The sequence below is a fragment of the Pteropus alecto genome, unplaced genomic scaffold, assembly GCF_000325575.1.
Source record: "Pteropus alecto unplaced genomic scaffold, ASM32557v1 scaffold155, whole genome shotgun sequence".
NCBI lineage: Eukaryota > Metazoa > Chordata > Mammalia > Chiroptera > Pteropodidae > Pteropus > Pteropus alecto.
Window position 1 is genome coordinate 15,347,105 of NW_006438113.1, and position 13,583 is coordinate 15,360,687.

General features: G+C 36.3%; 1 pseudogene; it reads right to left on the reverse strand.

Moving 5' to 3' along the window:
• Window positions 1-2,006: 2,006 nt before the first annotated feature.
• LOC102877908 lies at window positions 2,007-3,686 on the reverse strand (annotated as a pseudogene).
• Window positions 3,687-13,583: the final 9,897 nt, after the last annotated feature.

The following is a 13,583-nucleotide window of genomic DNA, read 5'->3' on the forward strand; positions in this document are numbered from 1 at the left end:
TGCCTGGTTTAAACATTTCTTGGAGCCTCATTTTCTGCTTTGAGCATTAGGTTATGACCATGAGCATATATTAAATTGATTTTTCTCCTGTTAATCTCGTCGTGTCAATTTTATTATTTTATTAGTGTGGAGGGGGGAATTCTAGCCCTCCCCAACAATACCTATGTGTTCCATCACCATTGAAAATACTATCCTTCTTCTGTTGAACTGCCTCTGTATTTTGTTAAAAATCAATCGATTACATTTATGTGGATCTCTTTGTGGACTCTATTCTGTTCCATGGATGTATATGTTTACTCTTTCATCTATAGCACGCTATTTTGATTGTGTAGCTTGGTAGTCAATCTTGAAATCTGATAATACCAATCTTCCAACTTTGTTCTTTTTCAAAATTGTCTGGGCTATTTTAATTCCTTTGCCTTTCCATATAAAATTTTAGATTTAGCCCATCCAATCGACTTTAAAAATGCTGCTGGGATTTTTACTGAAATTACATTGAATCTATAGATCAAATAGGAGAGAATCAACACCATAATAACACTGAATGTTCCAATATACCAACACAATGCATCTCCCCAATTTATTTTGATCTTTGATTTCTTTCACCAATGTTTTGTAGCTTTAAATATATAAATCCTGCACATTTTTTCCTTAGATTTATACCTAAATATTTAATTTGGGTGTGCTATTCTAAACGGTACTTTTTAAAAATTTCAAATTCAAATTGTTCATTACTAGAATACTAAAATACAATTGATCGATTGATTTTTAACATTAACCTAATGATCTGAGACTTTGCTAAACTCATTAGTTCCATGAGTTTTTTTTTTTCTGCTATATTCTTTAGTAGATTCTTTGATATAAGACTATCATGTTGCATTGCCTGAGAATGGAGACAGTTTTATTCTTTCTTTTCAAATCTGTATGTTTTTTCTTATTCTTGCCTTATTATACTGATTACAGTTCCCAAAAAGAAAAGAAAAAAAAAAAAGAAAAAACAGCAAAGAGGGTTCTCCTACACTCTCTTGTTTGTAGGAACCCCCTTTCCAGGTCTTCTGACCAGGCATATAGGATTTCCCTAGGAGTTTTTGATGCCTGTGCCAAGTATGTAGTTATGCACTATGGCTGCCTTTGGGCCAAATCCAGGAGATAAAAAAGGAAAAATATGGAAAACTCACCCCTTTATGTGTCCTTCTTCACCATGGCTTCTCCTCTCAATCTGTTCGCTACTATTTACTTCTTAGAGTCCTCAAGTAGTTGCTTTCTGTATTTTGTCCACAGTTTTTAGTCGTACCATTGGGAAAGGAAGTAGTGGGCTCACTCCATCTGAGTCAGTATCAAAAGTCATGAAAAGTCTTTTATTGATCATATATCTTACTTTTGTACTATAAAAATATATATATTCAAATTGAAATTTAGTTTATAAAAAACTTCCCCTGAATGTTAAAAACATTTCTTCCAGACTGAGCTATTGTTTCCATCATTATTATTATGCAACTTATGAAAATAACATTAATTCTGATAAATAATAAAGAAAAAATAAATTTTTATTGGAAGTGCATACTTGAACGCGATGAATGGGAGTTTAATTTTTTCAATTAGTTTATGTATCTGTGAATAAATATTAGTTATTGCTAAATGAGACAAGTTCAGCATTAACTCTGAATAACCTTGTCCAGATATATAAGTACATGTAAGTGAAAGAAATTTTGTTATTGCTGTTACTCAATTCTTTGAACTTCTTCCCAGTTATTAATGCTAAAAAAACCACAATTTTCTATTTTCAAAAATTATTTTAATGATCTAATAGTTAAAAAAATTTTTTTTGGCTCCAAAGATCTTTTACTGAGACCTATTTAAAACATTTCAGTCCTTGATTCAAATAAACTCCAACTCGGTTGACTGGTCGATGGCTGAACTAGGTAAAGGCTTCATAGTGTTAAAAAAAATTCCCCACTGACAATGACATCAAAATAGGTACCTGACTAACGAGAGTGTGAATGAACTCAGGGTCTCTTCTTCAGAGTTTTATTGAGCTCCTCAAATTTGTGAATCTGCTAGATGAAGAAATCGCCATAGCGCCTGTCAACCTTGGTGTCTGTGATGTGAATCATGTTTTTATCGATGTAATCAGCCTCAGAGGCTGACTGAAATTTGCCATCTAGGAAGGAGGTACAGCTGGTCCACACCAGGTTCTTCATTTGGTGTTTGAAGATAAGAAGCTGACTATGGAACTCCTGCTCTGTGAGATCCAGGAAGCTGGCCAGCTTGGCCACAGGCATGGTGGTGTCAAGCTTGGGGGAACTGTGAATGGTCAAGAGATGGGCTCGCTGCTGCACTTCTTCAGAAAACACCTTCAGCTGCTGCAAAAAGGATTCCTTGTGGTAGTTGGGATGTATCTTGTCATATCTGGGCACTACATCAACAGGAATTTGGGGCAAGAATAGCTGAAAATTTCCTCATAGACCCACAGGTCACCTTTCTGCATACGTAGCATCTTATCCCAGTATTTCTCCCACAGCTGGAGGTGAATGCTCTCATGGATACATATGGATTACACAATGAGAGTGATGGCAAGCAGTGCATACATCTGCTCATTCTGCTTGTTAATCATCTCATACTTATATGTGGTCCTCTGGAACACACTCTTGGTCCTCTGGATATAGAGGAGGATGTTGTTAGCAAAGACCCGATGGCATCCTGATAGCAATGCATCATCAAATATGTAAAACCAAATATGTAAAATAGTATTTGGTGAACTGGCACTCAGGCAGAGTATGTACTATTCTTTTCAGTTTGATATTCTCCAGCACCATGATGGCCTGGTAGTAATCCCCCAACAGGGAGTGCAGATGCAGAAGCCCCATGAGGCTGAAGTAGACAAGCATCTTGTAGAGGTAATGTCGCCCGTACTCTACAGCCACATTCTCAGGGTCACTTCCACTTCTGTACACCTCCAACTGCCAATCGATGTTGGACTTGTCTACCAGAGAGTGAAGGACATTGAGGACACTGTGAATGTTCCAGATTTTGAGATTAGAATGAAAGAAGTCAATCTCTTCCTTCAACTTCTTGGCAGTCTTACAGTGGTACTGACTAAATGACTGAAACTGATAAGTAAACTCACCAATGATGTCCCAGAGCCACTGGTTGGGTAGTTGAAGGGGATCAGGATCATCAGCATTAGGAGACTGGAGTATTTGTAGTAGGATTCAAACCTCTTCTCCAAGGAAGATCCCCCACTGACTTTGGCATTATGTGTCTATAACATAATTCTTCGTACAAAATCAGGAAGACAGCATCATTGCCAACCTGTGGAGCAATAGCTTCAGCCTCAGGCCAAGGTATATTCTTGAAGAATTTTTCTGTCAGCTTTGTCCAGCTGTTCTCATAGATGTCCTGGATCTCATATATGTTCCCATCAATGACATTGCTGGAGACAAGACTGGCCTCTAGCTCATACACCTTCTGGTCAATCAAATCCAAGATGGTGCTGTGGAAATACTGGATGAAGCTTTTGATCACTTCAGGGGGCACCTGATAGGTTTTCTGTTCGTACATTCATAAGCCTGGTCCTGCTTTGGATCTCCTGTGCACATATGATAGTCAGCCTGGTAACCTTAGGGACTGTATGCAGCCTCAGATTTGTAATTACCAGCAGGCTAAGTCATCGTTGCAGTGCTCACAAGCACCACAGAGAATAAGAGCTGAAAATTTGATTAATTTCTCCTTTGGTTTTTGGAAGAAAAGGAACGGAAACTATCTAACTTTTAAAGGAATTTGTTACTCAGTCGTTAGTCATTCACTTTCTCATTTGTGAGTTTAGCAACACTTGCCAACTATTTTGTACCTGATTTTTTTCTAATAGAGGCCCCTTGTTTAATAAAGAACAGTTAGAATATTAAATATTGTTAAATTCGATACAACACATTTTGATAATATTATCTTTTCAAGTACCTGAATATATTTTTCTCTCGAAGTTCCAGATTTAGCTCAGTCAATGCATAGAACAATGATGCCCAATTAAAACATAATAAGAGTCTCATATGTAATTCTAATTTTTCTGGTAGCCACACTAAAAACATCTAAAAGGGCCAAGCGAAATTATAAAAATATTTCAAATAATAATCAATAAAAGAAAATTTACACTTTTGGTTTTTAAATTTAAAATTAAAAATTCAATTTCTCAGTTACAATAGCCACACTAAAGTGTTTAATAGCCACATGTAGCTAGTGGCTACTATATTGGGCAGTATAGTTACAGAAAATGTCCAATATATAATCTAACTAGCAAAACTAATCTTCCTTATCAATCTAATCGGTAAAATTAGGTATACTGTCAGGAAGTCTTCATTTCTCAACAAAAAATAATGTGCACCCTGGTAACTATCATAAAAGCATTCTATAAGAATGTATCATGTAAAATAGTATACTAAATGCAGCCAAATAAGATTTTAAAGGTGGTCAAAGGGTATAAACTTTCAGTTATAAAATAAATAAATCTTGGGGATATAATGTACAGCATGGTGACTACAGTGAATAACATCGTACTGTGTATTTGAAAATCACTAAGAGATCATCACGAGAAAAAATGTGACTAGGTGTGATAATAGATATTGACTAGAATTATTTTGATAACCCTTTTGCTACGTATACATATACTAAATCATACTGCACATCTGAAACTAATATGTTATATGACAATTATATCTCAAAAAATAAGAAGAAACAGAAAAATACTTAATCACACATTTTACATAAGATCAACTCATATTACTAAAACTTCTGTGAATCATTTAATGCATAATTTGTAATATTTTAAAAATAAGTATTTGATGATGTCGCAAGAACCTGAATAAGTATAACTTTTTTCCCACTCTGTAAGGTCAAAGAACACCTATTTTTTTTTTTACTTTTGGCTTCAGCTTTTTACTCAATGCCTAACATATAGCACCTGAGCTCAATAAATGTTTATTGAATGAATCATAAAGTTCATAATCATTAATACTGTATAACTTTACACAGACAAGTAAGTTTTGGTACTAGTGCCTCAAAGGAAGAGTCGGAAATCCAACAGAGAAAACTAAGATGAGTAATGTTTTCTGCTATTGCTCCCAATTCCTAATGCTGGGAAGCCCCTTGAACAGTATTTACTCATCCTGTATATTACTCCATACCTGAGAGACAATATAGATCAGAAAATCTGCTCTAGTCCAGTCTCCTGGGCTTTATGTGGCAGAAATTTCTCTATGGTTAAGTGGTAAATATAATGCCAACTTCAGGTTAGTAAGTAGATATTGACTAGGGTCTATTAGCATAGACCCTCTGAGGAAGAACTGGTGCAGAAGCTTTGTATCTACCTTGTGAGTTTCCAAGGAGGGCACAGGCTCAAGTTGAAAGACATAGTAGTCTTCTAAAGATAACTGAAGTATGCTACAATTATTTGACCAGCTCCAGAAAAATTCAGAAATGGACAGAAATCCAGGTGTTTTCTTGGAAACATTTCTGCCACTTACACCTCCTATATGGAGACCTCTGATGTTTCACTGAACTTTTTGTTGTTTCTACCTATTTTGATCAGTTCAAGTAAACTCAAATATGTTTAATTTAAAACTTTGTTGAGACCACTTTTTTAATCCACTTCACCACAAATATTACTTGTACCTTGAAATCTTCACTTATTTTCATTTTTGAATATTTTTCTTTCTATCAAAATAGGTACATGATAATTTTTATTTTACACTTCTAGAACTATAATAATTATTTGTGCATTTGTATTATCTCACCTATTTGGTAATAAGCTTTTTAAGGATATTGAGGTATCTTTGTATTTAGTCTTCAGTTGACTATTTAATCAGTACTACAAAGGATCTACTATGTACTGGGCAATGTGATACATAGTAGAATGTAAGCATGGACAAGAAATATAGATGGTCCTTGACTTACAATGGTTCGACCTATGATTTTTTGACTTTACAATGGTACAAAATCGATGTGCATTCAGTAGAAATGGTATTTCAAATTTTGAATTTTGATCTTCTCCCAGGCTAGCAAGATGTAGTACAATTCTCTCTTGTGATGCTGAGCAGCAGCAGGTCCTAGTCAGCCACAGAATGCCAAGGATAGATAGCTGATACTGTACCATGTAATACGTTGCTAGCCTTTTTTGGATAGTGTGTTTTGTGTTTTTACATTAATTACATGAGATATTCAGTACTTTATTATAAATTAGGCTTTGTATTAGATGAATTTGCCCAACTATGGGCTAATGTAAATGTTCTGAGCATGGAAATGTTCTGAGCACATTTAAAGTAGGCTAGGCTAAGCTGTGATAGTCATATTAAATGCATTTTTGACTTTTAGTATTTTCAACTTATGATGAGTTTGTCTTCCAACGCCCTCCCATCTGGCAACCATCAGTTTGTTCTCTGTATCTATGAGTCTGTTTCCATTTTGTTTGTTCTTTATTTTGTTCTTTAGATTCCACATATAAGTGAAATCATATAGTATTTGTCTTTCTATGACTTATTTCGCTTAGCATAATATCCTCTCAGTCCATCCATGTTCTCCTAAACGGTAAGATTTCAATCTTTTTTATGGCAGAGTAATATTCCATTTTATATATGTACCACACCTTCATTATTCAATCATCTATTGATGGGCAATTAGGTTGCTTCCTTGGCTATTGTAAATAATGCTGCAATAAACGTAGGGGCGCATATATCTTTTTAAATGACTGTTTTGGATTTCTTCAGATAAATATCCAGATGGGAAATTGCTGGATCATAAGGTACTTTTATTTTTAAGTTTTTGAAGAAACTCCATACTGTTTTCCATAGTTGCCACACCAATTTGGAAACCCACCAACAGTGCATGAGGGTTCCCTTTTCTCCAGATCCTTGCCGCACTCGTTTGCTGATTTATTGACGATAGCCATTCTGATAGGTACTATCTTACTATGATTTTTATTTACATTTCTCTGATTAGCAATGTCAAGCATCTTTTCATATGTCTATTGGCCATGTGTACATCCTCTTTGAAGAAATGTCTATTCCAGTCCTCTGCCCATTTTCAGTCAGATTGTTTGGGTCTTTTGGGTGTTAAGTTGTATGAATTCCTTATATATTTTGGTATTAACCCCTTACTGGATGCACCATTGGCAAATATCTTCTCCCATTCAGTAAGTTATCTTTTGTTTTGTAGATGGCTTCCTTCTCTATACAAAAACTTTTTAGTCCCATTTACTTATTTTTTCTTTTGTCTCCCTTGCCCAAGGAGATATATCCAAAAAAATTATTACTAAAAGTAACGTCAAAGAGTTTACTACCTATGTTTTCTTCTAGGAATTTTATGGTTTCAGGTCTTAACATTTAAGTCTTTAATCCATTTCGAGTTTATTTTTGTATATGATGTAAGATGGTTCAGTTCCTTCCTTCCTTCCTTTCTCTCTCTCTCTCTCTCAATCTCTCTCTCTCTCAATCTCTCTCTCTCTCTCTTTCTTTCTTTCTTTCTTTTTCTTGGTGTGTATCTGTCCAGTTTTCTCAACACCATTTATTGAAGAGACTGTCTTTACCCCATTGTATATTCTTGCCTCTGTCATAGATTAATTGACCATATCGGTGTGAGTTTATTTCTGGGCTCTCTATTCTGTTTCATTGTTCCATGTGTCTGTTCATATGCCAGTATCATACTGTTTTGATTACTATAGCCTTGTAGTATAGTTTGATACCAAGTAACATAATACCTCCAACTTTGTTCTCCCTCATGATTGCTGTGGCTATTCAGAGTCTTTTTTGGTTTCATATAAATAGATTATTTTTTCTAGTTCTGTGAACAATGACATTGGTATTTTGATAGGGATTGCATTGACTGCTTTGAGTAGTATGGATATTTTAACGATGTTAATTCTTTCTACCCATGAGCAGGATATATGTTTCCATTTATTTGTATTTTCAGTTTCTTTCTTCAATGTCTTATAATTTTTCCAGTGTAGGTCTTTTACCTCCTTGATTAAATGTATTACTAGATTTTTTTGATGCAAGTATAAATAAAATTTACACTTCAGAAATGATTTCTTTCTGAAAGTTTGTTATTGGTGTATAAAAATGCAACCAATTTTTGATTAATTTTGTATCCTGCTACTTTACTGAATTCATTTTTAGTTCTAATAGTTTTTTTGGTGGAATCTTTAGGGTTCTCTACATAGAATATCATGTTATTTGCAAATAATGACAGTTTTACTTCTTCTTTTCCAAGTTGGATGCCTTTTATTTCTTTTTCCTTTTTTGTCTGATTGCTGTGGCTAGGACTTCCAACACCAGGTTGAATCAAAGTGGTAAAAGTGGACATCATTGTCTTGTTCCTGATCTTAAGGAAAACACTTTAGCTTTCCCCCAATCTATTTTTTACAAACAATAAGACGTGATCCTAAATCTAAGGCTTAAATTATTTAATTTATAAGAATGAAATAAAATAATGCAGAATAGCTAAAATTATGCTACTTATAAAGTTAGAAGATGTGGCATTCCTAAGCAAATGTGTGTATATTAATATCTGGTATTTGTTTTTTAGGAATAGTTAAATAGTAATTTTATTAAATGGTTCCATTAATTAAAGATGAGTCCTGAAATCATTCCAACAATTTTTCTGGAAACCATCATTACATTTTTCCTATTTACCAAAAATAGATAGTTACATAATGCTAAAAATTAATCAGTTGCTCTAGCCACTAAAACATAATCTTGTTTTTTGGTAATGGAAGGCAGAAAATATTAAACATTTCAAAAATGGAAATAAGATGAAAGTGGTGTGGCAGGCAGAATTCTAAGATGCCCCGTAAGATTCCTGTTCCTACCATCCCCTCTATCTAAGCACAGGCAGGGCCGGTAAATATGAGCCACTCCCTTGATTAGGTTACATTCTATAAGTCTGTTTTAACTGACTGGAGAGATTCTTCAGCTGGCTTTGAAGTAAGCTCCTATGTTGCAAAGGTACTTGTGAGAGGGTCATTTGGCAAAGAACTACAGGGACCTTTATGAGCAGAGTAGACTCCAGCTGATAGCTGGCAAGAAATCTGGGACTTTGGTCCTACAACTGCTGAGATGAACTCTGCCAACAACCAGTGAGCCTGGAAGAGGACCCAAGCCTCAGATGAGATCGAACCCCTAGACTAAACCTTCTTTGCAGCCCATGAGACCCTGAGTGCCAGGTTCATTTAAACTCTGCCAGGGTTCCTGATCAGTGAAAACTGTGCAGTAATGAAGGTATGTTGTTTTGAGCTAAGTTCATGGTTCATGGAAACTTTTTATGCAACATAGAAAAAACTATTACAAATCTCCTATTGTAAGTAAATAAACATTTTTGATATGATTTAAGAAAACGTGTTTTAACTATGGTAGTTAATAATTCACATAGAATCTAAAAGAAATTACATAAAATGTTTATCTATGGGTTTTATTCAGTGTCAAAAACTTGAAAATTTTGGTACTCCAAAAAAACTTTCTAGTTCCTTTTAAAAGAATCAGCCTTCCTAGTACTACTTCAGCTACTCATTTGCATTTTCATTCTAGTTAATGACACACCATGGGGATTAGTGCTGTCATAAATAAAGAGAATTTTTAAAACTTAAATTCATAATAAAAATGATTTTAAGCCTTTCAGTATTTCTTACTGGAGCTCCCTTGGCTTTCCCCAGACCTTCCTCCATGAAGAGTGCATTCTTGGACAATAGTCAAAGGATAAAAGAAGCAGACTTGTTAAACAAGAATTGCTGCCACTCCCATTGTCCATACTGATTTCAGAATATCCCAAGGCCAAAACACTCTTTATAAATCAGTGATCCACCCTTAACAGAAATATGTTTAAGTTTGGGAAAGGCAGGAAGCTGAGGAAAATTTATGTCATCTTGATTAAACATTAAAGGGACCACTTCCAATTGCCCGTTTGTATGGCATCTTAGAAGTTCTCACACTTGAGACATTGTTATACTGCAGTAATATTCAGGATGGAGGTGGAGAGTGACTTTTCTTTGTAGGAGAAATGCTGTTTTGAAGGGGAAATAGGGAAATACAACCCGAATCATGCTATAGAAGGGTACGGTTGAGGATTTGGGAATAGAATATCTTAAAATTCTATGCACCTACGCATCTGGAAAATCTTCCAGTATTACAGTTTGAAGACCTGGGCAATAGAATATGGGTTCCTCCTGATGAGTGACTGTATCTTATCATCTTTATTTCCTTTCAGTCCTCCCTCCATTAGCACTGGGCAAGGCAAGTGATAGAAAAGTAGACAATGGCCTTCCAATGGGCACAGGAGACTCTTGTCCGCCAGAAATGGTGTCCCTCTGCCTGGACGGGGCAGGATAACCGGACTCAGATTCTTGCTTCAGAATTCTCCATTATATTTATCTCCCATAGGCCACCTTTTGCCACCTCACTACTTCAAAAAGGCAGATTACCAATGAACCATTTCCCTCTAAGTACTCTAAATTCAACGTAGATTTGTTGAACACCTATCTCTTGCAAAAGTTCTGTGCTTCATTGCAGGAGAGGATGCTAAGATGAGAGGCAATTTCCTGAGTTTCAGAAATTTAAAATTCGGAAGGGGAAATAAGACTCTTGTATAGAAAACCTGGACATAATATCATTTTGTTTTAAACAACATCTATGTTCTTGAAGATCTCACATCAACTCAAACATCACATTTTCCAAGACGAATTTGGATAAAGGACCATGGCGAAAAGATTTTTGTTTAGTAGCTAAAGCAGCAACAATGTTTGCAATTAACTCAGCCTCCCAGCTTTGAAATCATGTGATTCTCTATGAATTTTTTAATTTATGAAATTTGTATTATTTCCATATTTACACATTGAAAAGAACATTTATTAATATTCTTATATCACAGGATTTCTCTATTTTATAATTCTAATTCTCAAACAGTGCTTCTGCACTGTCCAAGGAATAGAAGTACTGTAGGCAGAATTGAATGTGTTTTGAGATAAACATTAGGACTTGGAGATGTGTCACCTGGTCCTTGGTAGGAGAGCAACACATGAGTATCACAGTGAATTCTCAGGGCCCGCAGTACATGTGGTGTAAACTAGAGAGTTTCAGAAAATCTTGAACAAGTCGAGGGAGACTTTGTGGGGGGCAGACATTAATATACTTAAAAAAAATAAAGCCAAATAGGATAGGAGGAAGCAGCTCGATTGTAATTGCTCGGTACTGCCCATCAAATTGGAATTTTCACTTTTCCTACTCTCCTGTCAAGCCCTGTGGGCAAAGAAGTGGAGTGGGGAAGGGTTAGTTCTTCCTGCATTCACTCCTTTCAAGATCTAAGGGAGCTGAATATGGAAGACACAAAACTTTAACCAAGTGAGCTGGAAGAGGGTCACTCCGAAAACACACTTAAAAGCAAACCAGGGGGAATGGCGCACTGAACCACATGAGGATTACATCCAGAGGGGCAGATGTCCTCTCAGCTTTAGAGCCTCAAAAACAGGGGTGGAGAGCTGAAGTGGGGGTTGATTCCAGGTCGGCATTAAGACTAGTGTGTGACCTGGGGATTGGGAAGGTACTGAAATCTAAATCTAAATATAGGATCTTAAATGTTTACTTTCAATAATCCAATAGAAGGCAGTAACAGTTTCTAGGGCCCTTATTATGCAAAAATGCTAGGTGACATTTTGTAGGAGTCATTTTAAAGACAGAAGAATGAAATCTGGGTGGAACCGGGCAGGCTTTGGTTTCCAACCTTGACTTCTCTCTGGGGAGCTCTTAAAAATCCTGATACTGAGGTCACGCCCTAGACTAGTTACATCGGAATCTCTGGGAGTGAGACCCAGCTCTCAATATTTTTAACCCTGCTCAGCTGAATTCCAGTATTCAGTGAAGCCCCACTAAGGGGCGCTTTTGGAGAGAGCTGGGATGCCCAGCTCTTGCCTTCCAGGCAGTTGCTTGTTGCATTTAAGTTAGCATAATTATAAACCAAGCTGTTTGATTTAGTCTACGGTTAGAACTCAAGGATAGATAAAATGTTCGGGTATAACTGATATTTAGAGCATATATTCCACAGGATCTATATAGAAGGTATCATCTTTCTTTAGAGCAAAGTAGTTTTAAATGAACTAAATGATACTTTGAGGCCTGAGAGACTCTAAATTAATCTTTCTGGGCCTCAGGTTTTAAAAAACCTTCTATAACCTCTCAGGTTATATGTAGTTTGAACCCTGAAACTGCTTCACTTAAGTAACTGCAGCCAGAGTGATCTTTATTTTTTAGTTGAGGTAAAATGTACATACAGTGAAATGCACAACTATTAACTTACATTTTGATGAGTTTTGCTAAATGAATACACTTGTGTACCCACCAACCCAATTAGGACATTGAACACTTCCATCACCCCAGGAAACATCTTTACGTCCCTTTAAGTCAATCCTTACCCTCTTCCCATAGGTACTTTTCTGAATTCTACCATCCTAGATCAGTTTTGCCTATTCTTGAACTTCATTGAAATTGACTCAAACCTCATATACTCTCACAATGATATTTCGAAAAACACAAATTGGATCATGCTAATCCACAGCAGAAAACCTTTAATGGCTCCCTAATAGTCTTAGATTAAATCTAGGCTCCTTCTCGTGAACAGCAAGGCTCTGCATCTCTTTTAATCCTCCAGCATTGTCTCCCAACTCTACCCTGTGCTCATAATGATGGTGTTCTAGCCACAGGTCTCCTAGTCCCCTCAGAGACATTCCCTGCTGTCCTAATTCTAAATTAGGTTCTCCTTGGGTTCTTTTCATTCCTGCCACTATCACAACTAGTAATTATATATTTTTATGTGTTCAGTCTACTTTAAAATAGTCCACTTCCTTCACTTTGCCCATGAGGGTAGGGACCGTGTCTGTTTTGTTCACTACTGAATCCCCAGCCCCTAGTCCAGAACTTGAAACCCATTGGGGCAGCCAATAAATATTTGTTAAAATAAATGAATGAAATGGTTTAATTTGACTCAAACCTACTGTGTTGCAAATTGAGAAAAAAGGAATGGAGAAGAAAGGCAAGAAAGATGTGGGCAGGTAAGGATGGGATTCCAGTGGAGAACTGTTCCTCCTTTAAACTTGAGTAGTGAGAGGGAGAATTAAGTATTACATACAACAGTGGAAGGAACACTTGTGAAGAAGTCATATCACCTGGCTCTGTGACTTCTTGACTCCAGTTTCCTCACTTATAAATTGCAGGAGTCGGACTATAAGATTTTATCAGTACTGCCTCACCCCCATGCACCATTTGGAAATATATGGGGTATTTTCCATAGTCACAATAATTGGAGACCACTGTTGGCATTTATTAGTTCAGAGCACCACAAATGTTAAAAGTCCTTCAACATATGAGACCAGAGCTCCCACTTTGTGATGTAAGGACAGCAAGAGGGTGGCCGTCTGCAAACCAGAAAGAAGTCCCTCACCAGAGAACCAAACTGGTAGGCACCCTGGTCTTAGACTTCCCGACCTCCAGAATTGCCGAAAAAAAAATTCCTATTGTTTAAGCCACCTGGTATATGGTATTCTGTTATGGGAGCTT